This window comes from Equus quagga, chromosome 15, assembly GCF_021613505.1.
Source record: "Equus quagga isolate Etosha38 chromosome 15, UCLA_HA_Equagga_1.0, whole genome shotgun sequence".
Lineage (NCBI taxonomy): Eukaryota > Metazoa > Chordata > Mammalia > Perissodactyla > Equidae > Equus > Equus quagga.
Genome location: NC_060281.1, coordinates 54,190,968 through 54,208,935, shown reverse-complemented (window position 1 = coordinate 54,208,935; position 17,968 = coordinate 54,190,968). Strand labels below are relative to the sequence as shown.

Sequence of the window (17,968 nt, the reverse complement as noted above, 5' to 3'; positions counted from 1 at the left end):
TGTTCACCAATTTGATTGTAAGGAGGATGTTACCAGTCTACACAGTGTGTCAAAACTTATCAAATTGTATACTCTAAATGCGTGCAGTGTATTGTATGTTAGATATATCTCAATAAAACTGTTAGAGCCAGCCCCGGTGCTCTAGTGGTTAAGATTTGGTGTTCTCACCACCATGAGTCAGGTTTATTTCCTGGTCAAGGAACCTCGCTACCCATGTGGTGACTGCGGGTTGCTGTGATGCTGAAAGCTATGCCAGTAGTATTTCAAATACCAGCAGGGTCACCTATGGTGGACAGGTTTCAGCAGAGCTTCCACAGTAAGACCAGGAAGAAAGACTTGGCCACCCACTTTCAAAAAAATTGGCCCTGAAACCCTGTAAATAGCAGTAGAGAATTGTCTGATATAGCGACGGAAGGTGAGAGGATGCCACAAAAAGACCAGGTAGGGTTCCACTCTGCTGAACACAGGGTTACTAGGAGTCGGAATCCACAAGATGGCACTAACAAACAAAGCTCGTAAAGGAAATCACAATGCCCATGTTATACCCTAGATCAATTAAATCAGCTTTATCTTTTGCTCTTCTTTAAGTCTACTTGATGTTCTAGCATTACAAATATACTAAATTTCTTTCCTACTGCATTATGTGTCTCCTGGAATTCCCATGTGTCCTCCCACATGAGTTCTGTCTGGAAAACAATCCATGAGTTCAGATTCAAGTCAGTGGTTGCTTCATATGGGAAGTCTTTCTAGCTCCTCCGGGCTCTGTTCTCTATATCCTCCTTCATTTATAATTGTTGTGTCACGTCATTAAAATCTTTATACATCTGACTCCCATATTAGATAGTGAGCTTCCTATGGGAAGGGACTTAGCATGATTAATGTAGGATTTAATATTTGTCAGGTGCTAAAAAATGTCAGTGCACAGAAACAAGTGGATGAGATTGGCTTGAGCCACAGCATCTGTGAGTAAATAAATTCTAGTAATGGCAATGGACATAGGGTTGATGAGTAGTTTTCTGGATACCACACGATCTGCTTAAGTATTGGTGGTCATTAAGAAGGAATGCTTTTTGTGTTTTTTAAAAAGTTTCTTGCCTCAAATCACCAAGGTAACTAAGTAATAAGCACTTTATCTCCAGTTCTCTTCCCCATCCTCTGTTCCTCTCACGTATGTAAACACCAGCATAGGTAGCCTTTATAGCAAAAAGAATGGCCTACGTATTGTGATGTCTGTTTCTCCTGTTTGCCAAACAGAATGTTCTCCTCAGTTTTCTCTATGCAGCTAAGTCTTAGATATCCTTCAAGGCACAAAGTCTACCTCTTCCAGAAAGCCTCCCTCTCTGCTGCTGCCCAAGTTGACCTTTTCCTTGATTCTTCACAGTCATAATTAATGTATAGCTTGATACTTATATGCAATTTAAAAAAACAATCAGTAACACAAGGGAGTAAATGATTTCTTTAGCAAGAAGATTGTAAGCAATCAAAATCAGGAAGTATTTATTAATGTTCCGTCAAACCATGCCAGCACCAACTGCAATGCCCTGCGCATACCTCTTCACGGTTTGAGGAAATATGAAAACAATAATTCTTTGAAAATGTATTCCTCTTTTAGTGACACGTTCAAATAAATATAATGCTTAAAATTGTTTAAAAGAGACAAGGACTTATGAAAAAGTGCGGATTAAAAAATTATTTTCTTCCAGTAAACAATCAAGCACAGAGATATATAAACCATGAAGTAAATTGCATCAGTTGTAAGGTAGAACCACTCTCCTATCAGCCTGAGTTCAACAAAATAGACAAGAATCCCTCATGGTCTTTCTGATGAGGAAGAGAAACGATCACAGGAAGTTAACGAACTAGATAAATTCTCAGCTCTTGAAATTATTCTGAATTAGTTGTAAATTATTGCCTATTATCTATTATTGTTATTATTTTATGATAATAATAACTACCACTTATTGAATGCTTATTGATGCCTAATGTTATAATAACCACTTCACATTTTTAAGCTTATTTATTCCTCTCACAACCCTGTGAGGAGGGATCTGTTACTGCCATTTCTCTGGAGGCACATTTAGATTTGCCACTTTAATTTGAATCAATTTATCTATATTTGATCTTTTTAAGTATTTCCTATCCATACAGATTTCCAAGATAGAAATTTGGGGTCAAACTTGACATCCTCCTTTGCCTCATATCCCACCCTAAGGTAATCCATTGCAAAGTCTTGCTGCTTATACTTGCTATTTCTACCATCCCTCAAGGATGTCCACTCTTCCTTGTGTCTCCACAGCCACCATCCCAGTCCAGGCTGCCCCTGGGTCTCATTGGATAAGCTCCCCCTAAGGGTTCTTCTCACATGCACTCTTCATCACTCTTCACTCAGGCCTCCAAACAGCATCCCAACTAGTCATTTTTCCCCAAGCGTAAATATGACCACATAGTCCCTGTCTAACAGGGTGATGAAAGATTGAAATTGGGAAAATACCCAGCACCTTGCATGAAGGTCATTATCTTCATCATGCTCTGTTGACCATGCCCTTAAGAATGCTACATTACATAGGTCATTTTGAAACAAAAATCAAACACACAAACAAACTGACAAAGAAAAAGTAAACAGTGCTATTGGGGCTGGCCTGGTGGTGAAGTAGTTAAGTTCACATGCTCTGCTTTGATGGCCTGGAGTTCAAGAGTTTAGATCCTGTGAGTGGAACTACACACCGCTCGTCAAGCCATGCTGTGGCGACATCCCACATACACAATAGAGGAAGACTGGCACAGATGTTAGCTCAGGGACAATCTTCCTCAGGCAAAAAGAGGAAGATTGGTAATGGCTGTTAGGTCAGGGCCAATCTTCCTCACACACACAAAAATGAAACAAAAACCAGTGCTATTCATCTCAGCATAAAATGAGTAGATATCCCCATAATAAATGCAATTATAGTTAATGTTCATTGAACACTTAGAATGCATTGAGTCTTACCTGAATTAACTCATGTAATCTTGTCAACAACCATATAAGACAGGTTCTCTTATTGAACTTATTTTATAGATGAGACCATTGTAGCTCTGACTTGTTAATAGAGTTGTCTGAGGTAGTAGCAGAACTGAGTTAGAACCCACGAATGCCACTCACACCAGAGTTTGCATGGAGACCTCTGTATGAGTGGTTCTCAGCCCCACCTGACTAAGTCCTCTATTTAATATTGGATATTTTGTAATTACTCCTTTATCATCCTGAAATGAAATTCATAGATAATATAAGCCACCTAAAAATGTAATTAAAAAAATTAGTACAAAACACTGAGTTTAACATAAAGGAGTAATAAAAAGAAAATATTTTACAGTAAAATGTGCATTTTATTACGTAAATATTTAACACTACAATAATAGAAGATATAACAAAGAAGTCAGAAATTTATCACTGAAAAGCCGTGAATGCTTTAAATGTAGAATGATACAGATGGGCTATACCGGTGACCGAGTGATGAAGAGTAGTATTGCAGTCAAGGGATGTGATTTTCTAAAGTGGTGAACAAATCATGGTAATTTTCTAAAAGAAGCCAAGTGACATCTTTTCTAAATTTATCTGTCAGTTGTATTCCAAGATCATTCAATGTAGATTAAAAATGAGTAAAAAACCATAAAACAAAAATCAACAATGTCAGCAACTGTTTGTCCGTGTTACTCCAGTTAGGCTCTAGGTGCAGATCAACAGACATTCTTCTTCAGGAATTTCCAGCAACGCTAGCAGAAGTCATGTGCCACACAGGGGATGCCTGTAGAGCAGGACTGCCCCACACACTGCAGTGACAAGCGAGTCCTCCGGCCGCTGCCCACTAAATGCTACCAGCACCCTTTCAATCACTGTGATGACCAGCAACGTCCCCACAAATGTCCTAATTGTCCCCAAGGGCAAGACTGTCCCATCTAGAACCATTGTATGGCGTAATAGTCACTCTCATATAAACTCATGGAGCATGCCTCTCTTGATAAACAAGAACCAAATTTCTTACTTTCAACTTGGAACTCAAACTCATTAATCATACAACACAGCATTATATTATTTAAATAATGAACATCTATTGTACAAATAGAATTAACAAGGAATTCAACTTTAACTAGAAATGATACTACAAAGAAAATGTACTTCTTATTTAGAAACAACTTACATTTGGGATCCAAGACGCTTCTTGGCGATAGAACTTATAAAGTCTAATAATCGACAGATGCACACAGCAAATAAAGATGGACAGGTTACTTGGGACTTTTTGGCTGTTTTATGTTTTCGGTTGAATATAATTTTTGAACAAATGTGTAACTTTAAAAGGTTAATTATTTGAGAGTGCTCTGCCACGCTTGACTGAGCTAATATCGTTCAGTTTGATCCACAGAAAATTTCATTTAGTAAAGTATTTCTTTTGAAAAGCCATGTATGCATTGCTTTGAAAAGCAATGCTATCTATTGTTTCTGTTTCACATTTATAAACACGTGCATTTACATATGTAAGTATACATATATACACATGTATACGTATCACAAAAAGCCTTTGTAAATAAGTGTGATTTTAGTGTATGGTGAAGGAATGCCAAGAACTACTAAACGCCAAGAACTTTATATAATTGCTTCCTTCAATCCTTCCATCAGTCCTAAAACCTAAATATTAGTAGCTTCTTTCTGCAGATGAGGAAACTGATACTCAAAGAAAGTGGGTGATTTCCCCAAGTCCACTTGCCAGGAAGCAGGCAAACCACGGTGCCAAACCAGGCACGGCCGACTCTAGAGCCTCTGACCTTTCTGCCACTCCATGTTGTTGAAAGGCAATCCAATAATGCTTAGTTGCACTTGGGATACTAATTTATCAAAGGCAAAATTAAAAGAAATAGAATCCTTATAGTGAGCCCCCAAACCCATAAAAGCTTGGATGACGTCCAACCACCCACCTGAGCTGCCTGTAAGGCTCCTCTGAAGAATCAGGATGCTCTAAGGAAGACTCTCAAACCAGTATTCTAGAGTCCAAAAGAGAATCGAAGACGAATGTCGTCAGAGTTCAAAAATGTAAGATCTTCACGTTTTTAGAACTTTGAAAATTATGGTTATAAAAACTTTAGAAATATAGAAAAAGAAGAAAACATTAGGTTTCCAAATTATATTTGTTCAGTGATTAAATAAATAAATAAGTAAAAATAAGAACTTAAAACCTGAAGTGCCACCATGTTGATATTTCAATAACAATAAGGAGAGTAACTTTATTATCTACCGTGTTCCAGCCCCTGTTCATACTTTAAAACTGACTTATCTCAGAGGAATGCCCAGAAGTTGATGCTAGTCTATTCACTTTGCAGATCCAGAATTGAGGCTTAATGTGGCTGATTATTTGCTGATGTTTATACAGGGTAACAGAACAAGGGCCTGAATCCAATTCTGTTACTCCAAAGCTGATGCTTAAAACCAATTGAATTGTGGGCAATTGTCTTTCTCTTCATATTGTCTTAAAGGGAGTTATATCACATTTACAACTGGAAATGATTTATAATTAATTGTTTGTTTTATGTAAAATAAAAATGAAGTCTGGGGGCTGGCCCCGTGGCCGAGTGGTTAAGTTCACGTGCTCCGCTGCAGATGGCCCAGTGTTTCATTGGTTCGAATCCTGGGCACAGACACGGCACTGCTCATCGAGCCGTGCTGGGGCAGCGTCCTACATGTCACAGCTAGAAGGACCCACAACTAAAAATATACAACTAGGTACTGGGGGGTTTTGGAGAGAAAAAGGAAAAATAAAATCTTGAAAAACAAAATCTGCACCCTATAACTGACTGACAAGAGTCAATTAGTCAGGTTCTAATGATATGTAAAACAGAAAAGTATATATTTATTCACGGAATTTGTTTCATGAAGAAAGCTTAGTTTCATTAATTCCTGATAACAAATGGAATTGAAACCCCAATTTTAAGGTTGGCTAATAAAAAAAAAACCAATTTTTTGTACAAGTGCTAATTCATATATGCAAAGTACTCAGAGTAGTGCCTGGCAGAGCGTAAGGACTCACGGCTGTTAGCTATGACTGCTACTATAATCATATAATGCGAGTTCAATCTGTGGTTCCTCTTGTTTTGGAGGATGACTTCTTTGACTTAAGTAGTTGTTGCTTATTTCTTCCCATTTGAAGAAACCCTCTGTGTTCTAAATAAAACAATGATCCTTTAACAAATTCTAAATAGTCACACACTTCTAAGCTCAAATGCCAAACTCATGGGAAAATTATACGTCAAAAAGTTTAATTTGTATTCTATAGACAAAATAACTGGCTGACTGGCAGGGTATTTCACAGAATTTTGGCAAGTAGCAAATTCTTTGAAAAGAATTTCAAGATGGCTCTGCCATCACATGGTCCTAAAATAAAAAGGCACACAAAGTGGGTCTTTCTTCTGGTGAAAGCCACACATAAGAAGGAGACATATGATAATATGCCTGGAATGTGACCTCACAGTAAAAATGCCTTATTTTTAATCACAAGTTTGTAATTTTGAAAACAAAATGCATCATTTCACAACAGGAAACCACCGGGGATGATGAGGAGCATAAAATATGCTCAAACAAATTAAGCTTGTTTAATGTGTTTTGACTCTTCCATTTTTGTTTTCTTCTCTTGAACATGCAGTCCTTTGTTTACAGCTGTTGCACAGGAGAAAACGAGTGCCTTATGTGCCTGAGAGATCCGTCATATGATTACCTGGAGGAAATTTAAATGATACACAATGTAATAAGGCAAATGGAATGTTGAGCAATTATTCAAGAAATCTGATTGGCCAATGTGCAGGGCAGTAATTTCTTAGACATTCCATTCTCAGTGAGGTCTTGACTACCCTCAGAGATGTGAAAAAAAATCCCCTTTCCTATAGAACCCCCATGGGAAGTCAATGCAAATGAGGGCACTTCCTCTTGTTCTTATTCTGCACAAAGGACCCGAAGGGCAAGGTATGTGTGTCACCAATGCACCACAGGAGCATATCATTATTACTACTACTAAGAATAAATGGAGCCTTTGCATCTATAAGTCAATCATGGGAGGTATATATTTTTTCTCAGCTCTTGAAATCAATAACAAGTATCAGGGCATTTTCCTGGGATTAATCACTAGCTGGAGTTTCGCTACTTTGCTATGGAAAAGTCCAGTCATCAAACCTAAAGAAATTCTCTGCTTCTCAGACACTGATGTGGACCAACGTGTAGATTGTTGCTCCCTCTCAGACTCAGGGATAGTGCTACAAAGACACAAAACTTGTCAAGGAATTTAAAACAACAACAAGAAAAACAAATAGGGAAAAGAACCCCCAGCCTCTTTTGGGTTACTTATTGGAGTCAGAATTTAAATAGGATTTACCAAGTCAACCTTTCACTAAGAATTGTACAGTGCTTCTGAGGAGCTGCAGGCCCAATATTTTGTGAAGAGGAGATTGGCAGCTGCCGATCTGCCTGGGCACCTTTTGCCTCAGCAGTGCGTCGAATCATTCCCGGAGGATCAAAAGCAAACAGCATGATGTGGCTCCTTTCCAAATGTGTAGGCACTGCCAGGCAGCAACCCTCACCTGCAGGGGAAGAAAAAGCTCTGTTAGGGAGGAGCTTATCAGTAACAACCGTTCCCACAGGAGTCAACGTACGTGTGTGGACTCACTCATCAGAATAAGAGTGTGCTGGAAGAACAGCGATAATTTCAGGTAATAGCTAAATATGAAGTTTAATGAGAATATTCAATAGTCATTGAATATGACAGTAGGCATGGGGATTCAAGGTTAGTGTTTCTATATGGTAATTGCATAAATTTCATTTCTAATAATATGTATTTATACTAGTAAAATTACTTAGATATTTATAATTCTTCAGGTACATTTATTAAGAATTAATGAATTAGCACTATATACATATATATGTATATATAATATTATTTTCTTGTTACCCTGAGGGAACAAATAGTTTGGGTGTTGGGCATATCTGACTGCAAAACGAAGAGGTTCTGTAAAGGAACCTTCACCCCAATACGCTGGGCTCACTTTAGAATCTGTGCTTCCCCTCCCCAAACCCCACCAGCTTTTTTTCCATAGGACTTTCTCTTTTCTCTCGTTCTCTTCAGTCAGTTGTCATGTTTTCATGTTTTGATTCTTATTGCTATTTATCTCTCTGTTTTTGGAGACACTGGTAATGCCAGTGTCAGTCCTTTAGTAACTCTCAACTGAATGACTCAAGTAGCCCCCTAATTAGTTCCCTGCCTTTAGTCTGTCACCGATCACCCTCCTAAAGTATAGGTCAAACCATGTCACAATGGTTTCCACATTACCCAGAGCAGTGGTTTCCACACTCGAGCACGCATCTGAACCAACAAGAAAGCTTGTTAATACAGACTGCTGGGCCCTACTGCCAGAGTTTCAGATTTAGTAGATCTTGGTGGGGCCTAAGAATTTACATTTCTGACAAGTTCCTGGGTGATGCTGATGGTACTGGCCCCAAGACTACACTTGGAGAACCATTCCGCTAGAAAAATCTATCCTAATCCCTACCCTAATTTACATTTCTAGCTTCACCTGTCACTAAGTCAATTCATAATCAAAATAATTGAGTCTAATGGGGTATTTTCCACTTGTATGATATGCCATATAATTTAATACTATAAAGTCTACTGTTTAGATAGCTCCAGAGTCAGATGGCTGGGTTTAAACTCTGTCTCTAGACCCTAAGAGCAGTGTGAACTGGGACAGTTTACTCAATATTCTGCTTCTGAGTTTTCTCAGTTGGACAAAGAGATAAGATTATGTTCCTACCTAAAAGGAACATGAGCTCTTGGTGCTTTGTAAGCATTCAATCAATGTTAGCTACTGCTATTATTTATTGAATTGCTTTTTAGATGCCAAGGTTTGGGCCATTCTCCTTCAGGTGTGTTATTTCTAATTCTTAAGTAACTCTGTAATGTAGCTATTTTGTCCCCGTTTTAATAAATGTAGAAGCCAAAGCTCATAGAGGTTATGTTTTTATCTGATTTGTCTAGTTCAAAGATATGCCTTTTTCCTTAACATGCCAGCCCCTTTATATCATCCTCGATCCCGTCATTCCTTGCTTCTCCATTTCTCAGAATTCTGTTCTCTCTCTCTAAAAAGTCCAATCAAGAAGACTTCCTCAACTGGTCATCCCCCGGATGGCTCTTGGCTGCATTTCCACTGTAGCACTGTTCTCATTCCACCTTGATGTCTATCAAGTCTAACACGTGTATAAGAAAGTTTCTGGTGGCCACTGTTCTTGGAAACCCTTCTACCTCCTGCAGAAACTAAATCACAGTTCAGTTTAACATCAGTTCTCGAATGTTTAATGAATTTGAAAACCAAACTCTAACAAAAATCTAAATTAAAATTAAACTTTACGTGGCCTCTCCATACACCATTTTGATTCGTATCATCTGAGATGAAATTTACATTGCGATAAAAACAAATGGCTGAATTCTGCTAAATCATTTAACTTGGACACATCTAGTAGGTGAATTCAGTCAATTCAAATTCAGCCATCGTGTCAGAGATGGTTTCCATTCTCCCTTCTCAGTTTAAATTCATGGCTAGTTAAAGTGAAATTAGTCCCACCAAAAGCAATCCCTCATTCTATTCTTAACATCCAAGATTAATACTTAAGTAAAAGTAAAATTTATTGCTCATAATTATTTGGACGTATTTGTTAAAAGCGTTTCTTGGCCTGCTTACTATACTGACGATTGCCTCAGTTCTCTGTCTTACTTTTTGTAAAAAATTCTTCTAAACTTGTAATCATTTCCGTTGTTCTTAAGTGACAATAGATACGCAATTTCCTCATATGTGATGTTTTAGGATACATACCTTTAACACCAAATTTTTGGTGGGCTTTATTTTCAAATTATTTTATCTGAAAAATTAGTCCAGAGTTCACTTCTCTCATAGTATTTTGTTTTATTTTTTTTTTTGTACCTCTGATTTTCTAACTTAAAACTCTAATTTGAGTTTTTGAGGCAACTCAAATATCTTTACCATGGGATACATTTCTGGTTTTTATGATGTATAATGTGAACATTATAGAGAATTTTACTTTTTTAAAAAGTTTTCTCTTATTTTCCACTGACTAAATTCTGAGTTAACATTTTCGACATTCCTAATAGTAAGGGGCTCATGTGGTAAAGACAACAAATAACAAACAGAACTTTTACATCTTGAAAAGAGTAATATACAGTATCTTGTATCCCAATTAGGTGGAACAAATATGCTATAATTTGTAATTATTAAAGCTATTACCATTATTTTTAATGAATCCATTCTTGAATTAAGGTTCTCTTTGGTTTATTCACAATATTGTAAGGACTGTTATAAAAAATGAGCAAGGTTTTCAGCCATTTATAATAAAAGCTGAATGACTAAACCAACCTACATTTTTTTATCTGCATTAATGAGTTCATCCCCAAATATATATGCAATAATATATAAAATTAAGTTATAAACGTAGGGATGTGCTCCAAGTCACCATGAAAATCTGCATGCAAATGCATAATAATCACAAATCTACAATATTACAATATTAAAAAATACCCACAATTAAATTATCATGTGGAAATAATCATAATGTTATTGGAAACTCAATTATTGTGGCAACCCTTGTAGGGGAATTAGCAGAGTATGGCAAAGGCAAGTCAGACCTGAATTCATCAAATATATATTATCACAATATTACATGTTCACTTCGATTCCATGCAAAGACAAACATCCTCTCTCACTAGTATCTGCTCAATGCATTTGTATTATTCATGAACAACTCTGTGATCTATTATACATACAAAACTGATTGCACGCTTCTTGCCGCAGGCTACGATGCAGAGACACAGAATTAATTTTATTATATACACATGCATGATAATTGTGAAGGATTCAGTCAAATCCCAAACTCTGCTCCTGTGCCCCATTATTCCACTTTCCAAAAAAAAGAAGGTCTAAGGTCAGCAGCAATTTCTCTTCATGACAGTGAAACCCTTTGTCATTTAGAGTAGAAAGTTCCGGGGTACTAATGAGCCCTGAGCTGTGAAGACTAGCCATATTCCTCTCTACTAAAGCAAAAAAATAAGTGCATTTTGTTGATACCCTAAAAACTTTGGTCAAGTAACATCTCCATTTGGACTGTTTGGGAATCTCTGGTTGTGGCTACCCTGTGTCTGGCCAGTTCCCCCACGGGACGACCGGGTGAGGTTTTCTGACAGCAATAAGGGCAGAAGCAGGGTGTAAAGGTAACATCAATTTGCAACTTTAAGACGGGCTATTTCCTTCCTCAGCAAGCATCCTTCCTGGTTCACTTCCTCTCTTGAGTTCATTATAAATGTTTCTGTTTCCTTTCCCAAATTATAAATTCCTTGAAGGCCTTGTTTATTGTGATTTTTTCATCTTTCCATCCCCCGTGCCTTGCAGAGTGCTATGGACATAGAAGAAAATAAATGCTTTCTCATAAGTTTAAGATATTATCCCAATACTGCTGTCTATCGTAATCTTATTTTCTGGACTGTTCTGTACCAGTACTGCCCAATAGAAATATAATGCAAGCCAAATGCTTGTATTTAAAAAAATGTTTAAAAAAACAAGTAAAATTAATTTTAATAATATTTCTTTTAGCCCAATGTATCCAAATTGTAATTCTTCCAACATATACTCAATGTGAAAAATTATAAATGAGATAATTTAGTTCTTTGTATAGAGATTTCAAAATGTGGTGTGTATTCTATACGTACAAGCACCTCTCAGTTAAGATAAGCCACATTTAATCACTCAGCATCCACATGTGGCTAGTGGCTGCCACATTGGGCTGATCAGGTCTATACACTGGTAAATTCACTAACACAAATCAGTGAAGCCAGTTTAAGTATGTGTATTCCAGATGTGCTAATTATCAACTGCTTTCACTTTTCAATTGATTTTTTATATGTCATGTGGGTGTGACCTCAAATTCAGAAAACTTTTTTTCTAATTAGAGCAAATAAAAACAACTAAAAAATAATAAAATAATTTTTGTAAGAGGCACTATGTTGTTTTTGTCACAGACAACTCTTCTAGAAGTAGATGGGAATGTCAGTCTTAGACACAATCCCTCATTTATATTATTTGAGTAAAATCGTATATGGAAGAAAGTTCTTTGTCAGAGAAAGTGAGCAGAATTTGGAGTCAGACAAGTCTAGGATGAAATCACATCCCTGCCCATTGGGCTGTATTTCTGAGCCTTGGGTTGCAAATGTGTAAGGTGGTATAATAGCATCTAGCCCTTGGGTGTGTGAGAATAAATGAGACATAAAGCAGCACTTAGGATGGTATCTAACATATAGCTGCCACTCAAGAAATGTTAACCATTCTTATTTTCATAATTGTTTTTGTGGGTATTTTTGCAGGGGAAGTTTCACCCTAAGTCAACATCTGTTTCCAATCTTCCTCCTTTTATCTTCTTCACCACTCCCCCACCCCCACAAAGCTCCAGTACATAGTTGTGGATAGCTGTAAGTTCCAGTTCTTCTATGTGAGCCACACCACAGCATGGCTACTTTCAGAAAAGTGATGTGGTTCTGTGCCCAGGAACCAAACCTGGGCCACCGAACTGGAGTGCTCCAAACTTTAACCACTAGGCCGTCAGGGCTGGCTCTTATCACTGTTTTTATAATGATTTAAAGACCCCTAAAATGTCTCCCAACCCTTTCAATGTAAGTCTTCATAAAAAATTAGGATTACAAGCCAGTCCTTCGGGATCCCAGCTAGAAAGAGGAACCATGGCAGATTGGGTCAACTCTGTGTGGAAGATCCACAAAGCACTGTGTGCACACTGTCACTTGAGCACTTTTTATGCCCATGATGTTTCCTCTCTACGTATAAACTAGCCAACACAACTTTTTTCAGGGGTTGCATTTCAGGATCTTCATTTATTAAAGCCATCATAAAGAAAGATCTGTTTGAGGTTAGTGAATAAAGAGGCGTCCACTTCATGGCAGGCATTTTTGTAACTCAGAGAAGTTTTGTACAAAAGCTCAGGAGCATTCCGTTTAAAATGCATATGCCTTATTTTCATGTTGATTTTAAGTTATAGTATACATCTGAGCATTCTTTTTCGTTTTTTTTTTAAATAAAGGCACAGTTACACTTTATGCAAGTTTACTGCACATTTCTGACGCAGCAACAATGGGTTGGACACACATAGAGAACAGGCAAGCATTGACCAAATAAAGAAATCTAGCTTTCAAAAGTGGATAACTATGAGGATTTCTTGGAAATTTTAATATGGAATTTCAAATGCCAAGGACTTATAAAAATACCTTTAAATAATGTTTGCTCAAATTAGATACCTTGATAATTTTTTTCATCTCCTTTAGAGTATGAACTTGTCACCCCTCCCTCCTTAAACTTTTGGCTCTCATATGCACGTAAGAAAATGTGCCTTTGAAAAGCAAACGTGCTGGGATAGGGGTGGGGACGGGGCATAATGTCCAAGGTTAAAATCTGTTTAGAATCACAGATTCAAGTGTTGTAAAGTCCAAGCTATTTTTTCCTGTGTTTCTTATGGTCATACGCTTTGACGAGTTTAATCACGGTTTGTTGTAAAGCGCTTATAAGAACATGCTCTAAAACACTGCTCATATAATGAACCTTTTCTCAACAAGCGGCAACACGATCACAGCAAAGGTGAGGCTCAGGGAGGAGGGTTGAGGAGCTCTTCCCTGGAATTTATTAGCTCCATAACTTTCCGACAAACTTGTTCACTGCTTCTCTAACTTTCCACAAACTTCGAATGTATAAAAAGACCCCGGAAATTAATTTTTTTAAATTGCTTTTATGTTTAGTTCTCTATATTAATGAATTTAGAAGCTTCCATAGCTTCCCTGGCCATTATCTCGTGTGTTGTGTGCGCACTCTCTGGGGTTTTCTAATCCCTTTCGTTCTATGGGCACGTTCCTTTCAAGTTAGCCTTGAATAACCCAAGGCTTCTTGCTAGCTCCAGACACTTAGGTGTTCAGAGAGAGGACACACCCCAAGGTGCAGGGCATAGATCCTTATCAGAGAGGTGAGGCAGCTAATCTTCTATTTGCATCTGTTGAATGACGTTTGTAAACCCCGTCTAGAACGTGGCTACACTTTGACTATGTGGTGCAACACTCCAATAAAACTTGTTGTTTGTTTGTTTGTTTGTTTCTTGTGTTTCCTGGCTTCGGTACGTGAAATTGCCATACGGTGATGCTCTCTCTCTCCCTTTCTATTTAGTCTTCTCACAAAGTCTCTCCCACAGACAGGCAGCTGGGAGTAGCAGAAAAGTAAAATACGCTTTTATTGCTGCCCAGAGTTTTCTCTTTTCTCCTAGAAGTCTAGCCCCGCAGAGTCCATAAGAAATATAATGTGAGTCACAAGTGTGAGCCACCTATGTAATCTGAGGTTTTCTAGTAGCCACATTAAAGAAGGAAAAAGAAACAAGTGAAGTTAATTTTAATAATATATTTTATTTTACCAAATATATCTGGAATAGTATTATTGCAACATGTGGCCAGTATGAAAAAATATTAGAGGTATTTTACTCTCTTTTTTTTGGACTAAGTCTTTGAAATCCTGTGTGCATTTTACTCTCACAGCACATCTCACCTGAGTCACTTTGCGAGTGCTCAGTCGAGTGCATGGCTGCCCAGTGGCCACCATATTGGACAGGCAGCCCTCACCCAACTCTGGCTTTCTCAGCCTGAACTGCAGATTGCTCCTACCGACAAATGGAACACAAGCGTTCTTTTCCCAAAGCCCCACTGCCGAACGCTGACTGACATTTGAACGAAGAAAATGTCCTTATATTTAAGCATCAGAACTATTACTTTTCTAATAATGTTCAACCCTTGGGTCACTTCAGGCCATTCCTCATGATTTGCATTAGGTGTTCTTTGAGACACAACATTAATCCAGTAATAATTAAAATGATATACTGTACTATTAACATTCTCAAATCTTTAAAGCAAAGTGATCTATGCCTGCAGCAGCGCCCAGGCTGGCTAATTAAACAGCATACAGTTGTAAATGGCTATTGTAAGCAGTTCCCTATTTGAAAATACAGCTCTGGGAAGTGCGGTTTATAGCAACAGGAGCGCTACCAGGATTGATCAGCTTTAAATAGAGGCCGATGCAGCAAAAATAACAAGTTTTACTTGAAAGACTGGTTATCCTGTTTTGCTGCTAGCACAGGATTTTGGCCACAAATGGCCCTCTTGTTGAATGGCAGGCCGGGGGCCTGTGTAAGCCAGACAGCCCATGGGGGCTGAGGTGGCAGGAGGACAGTGCTGTAGGCATGGAATCATCTCTGTGTTCTTTCATAGGTGAGTCAGCATTCCAGGACCACAGAGCCAACCATCCCAACAGAAGCAACACAGGTTTCACCCCACCCAGCAACCTCTAATCTGCCGTGATCCGTCCCTGAGCCAAGGGATTTGAGTGTGGAAAGTATAAAAAGACTTGCCTCCATTTTCTCTCTCCCTCTTTCTGCTGGAATTAAAAAGATTTACTTCCTGTTCTCTCTTCCCCAACTTGTTCCATTATTAATAATCAAAGTTAGTCACTTCTCAGATTTTTTACACTAACTTTTCCTTGCTTTGAAGAGCAAGTGGTGTTCGAGCAGCTTTAAATCCTTGAAATGGAGCTAAGAAGGTGGACACAGCCACATCAGTGGAGAGGGAGTGGCAACCTCTTTTGTGCATTTCCCTTCCTTTCCTGACCTCACAAAGAAGACCTCAGATAAACTTTACTAGCCCTAGGTAAACCCCAGAAGTGAACTTAGTGACACTGCCTTCTCAGTTCCCACCTGCCAATCACCCTGTAATGATCTTTATGTCATCGAATATCATTTCTCTACATCAGGGGTGTGTAAAATGATCCAACTACGATCGCAGTGCCTGGCACAGAGTTAGTGCTCAGTGAATGAATGAATGCATGAACGAGTGAATGAGTTACTGTCAACTCAAAGTCAGACTTTCTGTTGATCTCTCCTGAGTCTTAAACTTGAATTTTGATATATATTTTCCTTTTTTTTTTTTTTGAGGAAGATTAGCCCTGAGCTAACTGCTGCCAATCCTCCTCTTTTTGCTGAGGAAGACTAGCCCTGAGCTAACATCCGTGTCCATCTTCCTCTACTTTATATGTGGGACGCCTACCACAGCATGGCTTGCCAAGCGGTGCCATGTCCACACCTGGCATCCAAACTGGTGAACCCCAGGCTGCCAAAGCGGAACATGCAAACTCAACCACTGCACCACTGGGCTGGCCCCAAATTTTGATATTTTAAATATTATATCAAAAATTATAAGGAAACTTAGGTTGTAGAAATGTTTGCTCTTCCTCCAGTTCCCCAAGATTAGAGGTCAAGTGAAAATATGTTTCCCTACATTGCGTATGAAGTAGAAGTAAGAAGAAAGTACTGATATACCAGGAAAAGGATCAGATCTGTGGTCCAAGATTGAAATCGTTGAAAAGAGTGTGTAGCAATTTGCTCAGGATAATAGTTCCTCTAGGTGTCTAGGTATCCAGAAATGTTCTTTTTAAAATGTATATCTGGATAAGTAGAGGGTTTGAGTTATCCCCTTTGCTTTACAATCCACATAACTTAGGTTTACCTCAAGTTTCTATTTAATCTGCATAGTGCAGCAGACTACGGCATACTGCAGTCCAGGGTGTGACTCAGTGGGTGTGTTCTGGCACACAGCTCTCTAATGCCTCGACTTGCCCAAAGGAAGAGTGAGCTGGTCACCAAATAGATGCCCTGCAGTAATTAGATGAATAATACAGGATCAAACTCCAACCATATTTTATAAACACATCCTGGATGATCCTTTTTGATCAAAGTGGGTCTAATTGCAATAGTTCAGAGTGTCAGAACCGTCAGGGTGGCCACATTTAGATACTAAAGGATATAGTCAAACCTAGAAATGACATTGATTGTAGGATATCTCCCTAGTATAGACTTTCCCAGCCAACTACTTTGCATAGTTTAGCAAAAGGGAAGCAGGAGGTTGCACTTGGCCTTCAGTCAGCCTGATGCGGATTGAGGTTGCTGGGTAAAATATGACTTAAGAGAGCAGTAAAGAGCTGAGGAGTAAGAAGACTGAGAAAGAATATTTAGGGACTGGGGTAATGCAGTATAGAGCGATCCATTTCCTATTAGGATCATCTCTAGGATATCCTGTTTGGAGTTAAGTCAGTTCTGGAGGACACACAAAACCATCATATATGTAATAATATCAAACAATATATGCAAAACAGTTATAAAACAATGCCCAAATACTCAGGTGATAAACACGTGGCTTCTACTTTTTGTCATTGGGCAAACTATTTTCATGTAAATCATTTAGCCCAGTGACTAAATAAGTAACTTATTTTTCAAAGCAAATAATCTGACCTCATACAGACATAGGAAATCTGAAATAAAGCAGAACGTATGCACTAAGTGCTCTGGTCTATTAAGATCCTTGCTGTTTGGAGCACATTTAAAAACTGTGTAAAGGAGGTAAGCATGTTCTAAGTGTCACATTCCCTAATTTATAATCAACAGTATTTATTTGGACTGATTCTATACTGTTACTCATCTTCTTTGTGCAGTTAGTTTTTACACAGAGCATAAATAAAATTAGCATCCATACAATTAAGTATACTAAGGGAAATTGCAATTTCCTTGGAGATCAGATGAGACAAAATAATAAAAATATACATATATACTGTGACTGATACAATTAGTCGTGTGCACAATCACAAGAATAAAGAATTTTATTTTACAGTTATCCAATCATTTAGATTTCTGATGATATTCTCTGATCTGTCTGTATCACTTCTTGCCCCACTCCACCCCCTTGTAAACATCATCAAGTATACTAGGTTCAGATTATGCTGACTTTACTCAACAAAAGTTCTCATAGGGATGATT

At 38.1% G+C, this 17,968-nt stretch overlaps 1 long non-coding RNA gene across 1 annotated transcript in view; it reads left to right on the top strand.

The window, feature by feature from the left end:
* Positions 1–7,654: 7,654 nt before the first annotated feature.
* LOC124226138 (uncharacterized) overlaps positions 7,655–17,968 on the top strand; it is a 78,755-nt gene continuing 68,441 nt past the window's right edge. The window contains exon 1 of the long non-coding RNA XR_006885205.1: positions 7,655–7,722. This is a non-coding gene — a long non-coding RNA (uncharacterized LOC124226138). The remainder of the gene's footprint in view (positions 7,723–17,968) is intronic.